The sequence below is a fragment of the Pygoscelis adeliae genome, unplaced genomic scaffold, assembly GCF_000699105.1.
Source record: "Pygoscelis adeliae isolate BGI_AS28 unplaced genomic scaffold, ASM69910v1 Scaffold127, whole genome shotgun sequence".
NCBI classification, from domain to species: domain Eukaryota; kingdom Metazoa; phylum Chordata; class Aves; order Sphenisciformes; family Spheniscidae; genus Pygoscelis; species Pygoscelis adeliae.
Window position 1 is genome coordinate 1687084 of NW_008825208.1, and position 8625 is coordinate 1695708.

Below are 8625 nucleotides of genomic sequence, written 5' to 3' on the forward strand. Positions count from 1 at the left end.
TGTTGATCTTTCCCTTAATTCTAATTATCTATACCAACAGGGATGTTTGGGGCTATGCCCTATCCTACCCTTTTTATGTTTCAATTTGAAGGATGAGTCACATCTGAAAGCTCTCCTGTTACACCAGCAACAGAGGTGGTCTGTCTTACAGGATTGAAAATGCATCTGGGCAGGAACATTTGTTTACCAGGTCTACCAGGGTATGTGTAAGACAGTAATCACTCTGGCACCAGGGCTGAGAATTAAAGGAAACAGTGAAACAGAGGAACAGAAGGAAATTTTAGTATGAAACTCTAAAGGGACATCAGTACTCTGTACATAGAGTATGGCTTCAGTAACACTTTGTAATATTTCTACATATGTCTCCTCTAAATCTTTGAAGATGCACACTCAGTTCCTGAAGTGTGCAGCAGTTTGAGCAGATTGTGAAGGCAAAGAATTTGCACCTTTCTTCATAGAAGAAATTTTGGTTGCTAAGTTATTGGTTGCAAAATGCTTCAGCAAATGTCTGGATATTATTCTGGTTTAGAGCCAGTGTAAGGGAATTCACACACTTTGTTGTATTGATTTCTTCTGTGTCTCATGTACCAGATAGAGAAATAAGTTCAAGTTCCTTGACTTCTTCCCATGAGAAGAGTAAAGCCTTGGACACACCAGTACAGCTCTGGTTCCAAAGGGCAGAATATGAGACTTACAACTAGCTCTGCAGGTTCACACTAGCTTCTGGACATGGCTTTCAGGCCTGGTTTTACAAGAGGGACCTTGCTTAGATTGTTTTGTATTTGAATTAGACTTGTAAATAATAGTTTTCGGAAAAGAAAAGGGTATTTACTTCAATGATATTGAGTCTTGCCTTTATCTAATAAAACTTTCCTTACTCAAAATGGGTCGGGGGCAGGATAATATAATCAAAAACTAAAATATAAATAAAAATAAAATTAAAAAGAAAACCCAGTACAATTTTAAACCAAAAAACAATGGAAATACTGGAGATTGAATGAAATGAGATTGTGTTTGCTACTGATTTTCCAACTGAAGGTCTCCGCTTCTTCTTTTGTGTTTCTATCTAGTGATAAAGGGTCTGTTTTTTCTAAAGGTCTAATGTAACATTTTCACAAGTCATTTGAATGCTTTGGTCAAATCCAGGAGTCAAGGGTGAAGAGGAAACAAACACATAATCAGCTCCTTTTTGCCACATGTATGACATCTCATTTTTATTTCTAGTTGTTTTTTTTCCCCTTTATCTGTTGGTGCCATTAGCAGAACTGCCCACACTGTGGGTAACGTAACTCCAAAAATACCAAGATGCTCTTACCTTCAGAGACTTGTACTCTCTCTTCCACTACTAAGGAGCACAGGTTTTCATTTATCTGATGCCAGTCACTACTCTGCTTCTTAATCCCTCCTCAGAAGTATTTTGTCTGGCTTCTTTATGGAACGTTGGTCACTGAAGCATTGCTAGTCTGATCTGATGAAGCTATTACAGTGTTCATTGCATGCCTCAAATTTCAAATAGATTGCTTTATATTCACCAGAAAAGACTTATTTTTTTAATCAAGTACAATCTAGAATAGCCACATTTGAAAATGTTACATTTTATATTCTATTGATATTAAAAAGGGGGTTGGAGGGGAGGACCCTGACAAGAACTTTAAGTACTTTCCCACAGTATTACTTAAAATGGCAACACTGTTTAAAATGGCAAGTGCAAATAACCAAAACTAAAATGAAGTTTTCTTTTACAAATATTACATTAACTGTGACTTTTTCCTCTATTTTAAGAAGACAGATATTTTGAATCCTCTAGTCACCACCAGCACTGTGTTTCTTCCTTTAAATAGTACATTTGCAATATGTCCCTTGTTAAGTGAGCATTTCAGTCTTGGTTTAACAAACAGTATATTCAAAATTACTTTAGAAAGCTTTGCTTGCTTCCATTAAAAAAATATTTGAGCAATCAATCCTGACAAATTACAGTACAAATAATAATTTGTGCAGAAAGAGAAAGCTTTTGTTAGATATTTTTATGTGCTGAGTTTCTTCCTAAGATTTCTGTAGTCAAGCTACTTTGCCAAATCATCTCTGTTATAATCTGTATGAAGTTAATGGAGAAGTTTTATGGATGAATTCTATGAATGAAGTGTGCAGCTGCCATACACAACTACTATGTAAAGCAAAAACAGAATTTATGATCTGCTCCGTATACCTCCACGGATTTTTATGCTGCACCTATTCCCTTCCCTTTCAACATCTTTACCTTGTCCTGGTTCACATTTCCCAATGTATGGCAGAGTTGATTTCTTGATGTGAGAGACAAAGTGTTGGAAAATGAGGAATTATTGCACAAAATATGTGAATTTGAAAACAGAGATATTTGTTGATTGGCTAGATAAAACACCAAAAGACTTAACATCATGAAGGGATGCTGTGAATACTGTCTTGCTCTCTAAAAAATTGTCAGTGTCTTTCATGGTAAATTTTTATATAGAAGGTCATATAATAGTTATGTAATTCTCCCTCCATCTCTTTGTTCCTCTTTCACTCTCCCTCTCTCTCTCCCTGCCCTCCTGCCTTCTTGGTTCTCTTGGTCTTATTTCTCCCTTTCTTCTCCTGTTGGCACGGAAATGACAAAATTGCTTGTGTTAGTAGATCAAGTTGCATTATTTGTATGTTTGTTTGAATTACGTATATTTTAGTAGAATACTGATTGAATCAATGGTCAAAGTGGTAGGAGTACAGCATTTTAAAGGGATCTTACTGACTAATTCTGGAAGAGTTGGTAAGGTATTCTGTTTCATATGAAGGATTTAAACATGTAGAAGAAAACTTTTCAAAGTTTTTTTTTTCATTTATCATTGTGCAGGAAGTAAACATTATTTAGGCTGTTCATTTCATGCTAGGCTTTTGACATTAATCTTCAGTAAATGAAGACAGGTCTCTTGTACCTATGTAATTCAGGGATAAACCAAATAGAATAGGTAGAGGTTTGTAGATGAGATCATTCTTCAACAGTAGGTGAGAGTGAAGGAAATTGTGCAGAATTATAGATAGCTCCAAAGATAGAAAAAATGTCAAACAAGACTTTGGCCACAGTGGTCTGAACAACTGGGGAGACAGGCTTAACTTTCAGGAATAGGCTGGATGCATTTAAATGTTGGCATGACATGGTTCTTCACTTGGCACAGGATGCCCTACAAGTTTTTGTAGATATATATTCAAGTCACTTCCAATTTACCGTTGTACTTAGAGTCTAAAACGTGTGTGAGAGACAGGAGAGAAAGAATGGCCCCTGAAGATATCTCAGGCTCTATGCCCAGATTCTTGATACAAATCTTTTACATCAAGGACAAATCCTTTTAAGATATTTCAGAAAATGAATGAAGATTTGCTAAAATAGAACCAAGCAAAAAGCATAAATACATTCTGAAAACTGTAGCCATATGCAAATACCTAAGTACACAATATCTACATATGAAGGAATGGGAACATACTGGAAATAACAAAGAATGACAACATTCTTTGTTATTTTATGTCCTATTCAAGAAACTGAAGTAAGGTAATTTCACTGTTCTTAGCTCTCAAAATATAGATGTTGCACTGAGCAGAAGACATTGCATTACTGAGTGTAGAATCACAGATGACTGGAAACAATCTCTGGAGGTCTTCTTGTCCAACCCCCCTGCTCAAGCAGGGCAACCTAGAGCCAGTTGCGCAGGGCTGTGTACAGATGGCTTTTGAATACCTCAAAGGATGGAGACTCCACCACCTCCTTGGGCAAACTGTTCCAGTGTTCAGTCACCCTTATATTGAAATAGTGTTTCCTGATGTTCAAGAGGAACCTCCTGTGTTTATTTGGCTTAGTACTGGCAAAATAAAAGATTAAACTAATGAGCACCATAACACTTTCAAATTAATGTTGTTACCAATCTTCCTTTTGGAGCTTGATGGTGTCAGCCACATGCAAGTTTCTTAAACCTTTTTACTGATCTGAAACACACATAGGAAAGAGGGATCTTCATTTTTTGTACAAGAGAAGATCAATATTAATAGGCTTTACTAAAGCTATGGAGACTTTGCTGAAGCTTACTCAGCAGCTGTGGAATATCATGGAAGTACAGTGTGACTCCATTTGCATCAGATAAGAGTGTGATGCACCCAAAATACAGCATTCTTAAGGTATCACAGTGGCATTGTAAAATTGGTGTGGGGGAGCTGAGCCAGCTTTTCTTTTATTTCTGATCAAAATATGTTTCAATGAGAGCTGAAAAAATTCTGCAGGAAGCAGACAGTTTTGGAAAAAAATCCTGTCAAAAAATGCATAATGATTCATAATTTGTATTGCATGCAAATAGGCAAGAGATGGCAGAAAAAAACATTCCTTGCCTATTAAAAGAATAGAATAGTTCCTTTCATGGCTAATGCTCATTGTGTATGTCATATAACAGGTGTTCATTCTAGTCCTGACAAAAGCTTTTCCTGTACTATGCATTTACTTCTCTTGGTCTCATAATATATCATAAAATAGTCCCCAGCTTGTGGTAGCACTGAATCTTCACAGACTACTACTTTGCCAACCAATTTGCTTTCCATCAATATAGTTTTGGACCAGTCATATCTGCTCCTTTCTCCTTTCTTTCTTTCTTTACTGATCCTTTCAGCTTGTAATTAATGCCTGGTATGTCGATGTTTTCATTATGTATGTTTCATTTTAGTCCTAGTGATGGTGCTTCGTTTCCCCACACCATCTTGCATTTTCTGTTTTTAACCTCAGTACGTACAGTTTGTCCCTTGCAAGACATGCAATGGTGATTGGAGGAGGAAGCTAATCTTAGTTGGAATATCTAGATTTTAGTGTGTTATAAATATCTATGAATTGTAATTGAACATCCCTTTTGCAGTTGGTATCTCTTTTACAAATTTGAAAAGACAGAATTAATTGTATTACCTGAATTGTATTACCAAGTTTTCCTTTCCTTTTTTCTCTTGTACTTAACTCATTTAAATGAGCAAGTAAAAACGTTGTGTACACTGGCAGTCCTATTAGTACCCTCTATTCTGGCCAAGGTGGCCTGGTGACCTGGTGCATGTGATTTCCAAGTTGTAGAATACAGAGAAGTAATGTGTGAAGATTTTTGTCTTTAAAGATAAAGCTTTTTACTGCAGCTTGAGCAATACTGGAGATTTTTGGGTTTTATGGAGGTAATAACTTGCAGTGGTCAGCACAATAGGCACACATCAGTCAACAAATAAAAAAAAAACAGAGCTGAAAAATGGAGATTTGTATGACCTTTGGGTGAAGTGCTGGTGATAACATCAGCTATGCATTTAAATAAAGCAAACTCTCTTGGGATTCCCTATCAAACTGTTGTGAATCAAATAACTGAAGGAGGCAATATGTGCATGGTTTTTCTTCTCTTTGTTGTTATACACATTGCAGTAGGGCAGCTTATTAACATTTTGTTTGAAAGGAAAATTACAAAGTGATGCTAACTGGGGTTAGAGGTCAGAAAGAGTACAGAGGCATAACAGTGAGGGTGAGAAAATGATTAAATTAAAAAGGGATTTTAGAATCCTTCTTTGGCAAATGTTTTCCCAGTGCTGTGAAGGTGATGTGAAGGTGGTGTGAAGATATTAACACATTCAAGTGGGGTATGTGGGGGTTGGTCTGCTGAAGAAGGCATAGTAGATCTCAAAGAAGCCCTTTCTTATGGTGTGGCATTCTACCTTAGTGAAGCAGAGAACTGTTTTCCTGCTCAGCTGAAATTTCAACCATTTCAACCTCTCAACTAGCCCAGTACTGGGTGCCTGTTAGCTTCACCAGAAAGTTGCATGTTCTAGTTAAGCCTACTAGAAACTGTATTTTGAATCAGAAACTACATCCATCCTGCTCGCTGCATGCTCCTTTTCCACCTCTGTTGTATTGCAGCAAAATGTGTATTGCTGCCCTCCTTTCTTAGCATCTTAGCTTCATATGGCTATGCCTCAGGACTGCTATAACTGTTGTCATAATAAAGACTGTTTACAGTCTGCTTCTGACTACTCTAGATATCAGTATAGTGGTCAGCTTCCAAAAATGGAAGACCTTTTTCCAGCTGTCTGGTCTCATTCCCTTTGTTGCTATGACTTACATAATAGTGTGATGGGAAAGTCTTGTCACAGGATGTTCACGATAACTGAATTGCATCCCTAAGATGAAACCAGCTCAGATGAGTCTGATAAAATGGGAGATAATTCAATATACCTCTGTGTAAAATGTGACATCATGGTTACTCAAGATTTGGGAAAGGTTTTAAAAGTCTAAGTTCTTCACCTTATTTATTGCATTGCCAGTTATACATGGGTAAATTGAATGTATTCTAATTTAGGGTATTTGCTTTTCACTCCTATTAGATCTGTTTAACAAGTTTGTTAGAGTGCATAAGGTAGTGCAGTCACAGGTTAAACTAAAACCTACATTAACTTGTTGCATTCTTAATGCCTTACAATAATTGTAGCACCTTTTAATGCTTAGAAGCAAGTCTTGGGATATTATGGTAAACTGAGAAATTCTTTTTATTAGCTTACTTTTATTTAGCGTTAATGTTTACATTGCTTAGGTGTAGATACTATGTTGACAGGTTTTTTTAGGTATAGGAAAATCTATTAGGGAATGCAAACCAACTCTTGTTCACTGCAGGCTTCAGGCACGTATTACTTGGGGAGGGAAGAGCAGGGTGAAAAAAAGAAAAACCAAGCATGAAAACCTCCAAGATTCCTATTTCCCTTTTTCAGGAAGAAAATGATGCTTCTCAAAGATTTGGATGCTGGAATAAACTTCACCAAAGACAAGTTACAGAGCAGATAACTGGCAAGAAGATAAAGGAGATATGTTCATTTAATAAATCATATCTCTGAACTCCTAAGCATAACACCTCCACGTGTGTAATTTATATATATATTAAATGAATGTATCCATAAAACACACACACCATCCCACTGTATATTCAGTCTATTAACATTTCCAATGCACTTGTCACAGTCCTGTCTAAGCTTTGTACAGAATTAAAACACCACCATAAATATTTCAAAAGTAGTAATTAATTGTCCTTCTTATGCCAGATAAAATGATAAGCTGCTGTTTCTGAAGAAAAATGATGGTTGCAATCCTGCTCTCATTTTAGTGAAAGACTGTTGTTTTATAATCCTATTTTATTGCTTTCACTCTGGTCCTTTGGGAAAGCTTGAGTGATGAAGCAGTTCTTAAAAAATAATCTAAAGATTGTAAGGTGATGGCTTTTCTTAGATCTAATTTTGGAAGATATTTCAGAATCTTGGACCTACATTTAGCTGTTAAGTGTAGTGCACTTGTTAATCACAGCAGTAACAGGTACAGACGAAAGCCTTGAATCTGTGCCAGAGCATTGCACTGCAACAACTACAGAACTTCAGTCTGGGTGAAATAAAGCAAAAACTACGTTTCTCAAAAGCCCTTCGTATGTCCCCTGAATAGTTCCTTTCCCAATGTGTAGGTAGGTCAATTATGAAAACTTGTTCCTTTCCCAGCTTTTAAGAAATCCATCCATCACTATCACCCAAAGATATGTGAAATAATGTTACTCAGAACACAACACTTTCTTAAATTACTGAACTATTCTTCTAAAGAAGTATCATGCTTCTTTCCAATCCCAACCATAAATGCTGTTTTCTTTCTTCAGTCATTCTTGGTTTGGGTGGGATTTTGCCATGGTCTTCAGCCAAGTTCTTCACTTGTTTTCCTTACTGTGGAGGACTCAGCAGTAGGCTGTTCTCTGTACACAGAAAAATGCCTGTCTTCCTCCTCTACGCCACTGTTTTCAGTTTCACACCCTCCTAATGTGCCAGATGTATCTAATCAAGTAATTCTTCAGAAAAACCTCAGTGGTGCTAAATTAATGTGGATGGGGTAGGATAATACCATGTAATAATAAGTTTGTGCATCCCCAGACAAAATGCTCACAGCCTCTAACATTACGCCAAAAATGCAAAAACTATTAAATTGCTACATTGTAAAGTAAATGAAGGGTTAGGTTTATGAGTACTTAGTATGATGCATACTGTCTCCAACCACACATAGTCTTTCTGAATTCAGTAGTCACCCATTAAAAGTCTCAACATTTGCCAGAAATGTAGGTATTACCTGAAAGTGAATAGTTGTTAAGAGAAATAAATCTATAGGCCTTTTGGTCAGGGCAAAGCATTAATATTAAAAAAACCTCTGTAATTTTCACTTATTACCCTATTTTTAATAGTATATATTATACCAGCTCTAGAATTTAGCATATGTTATTACTTTTTCCCAAAAAAGTTGTGTGCAACATTAGTTCATCCAATGTTGTGTGAGATGCAAAGTCTGCGCTGTTGGCTTTCACTGCAGGCTCATCTGAGTTAACAAAGTTCTTACCTGTTCTTGCCATTCGGACTCTGCAGTTTATCACATTGTGGAACCTCCAATCCTGGTTCTAGATCAAGTTTTGACCGATGGGCTCCTGTTGGCCTTCATGAGGTCATTCAGATTACAGAAAATCACACCTATATGCTTGTCTCCCTCCAAGGACCAACTGGTAGTTACATTTTAATACACACAGGCAGTTAATGTCTACAAACAGG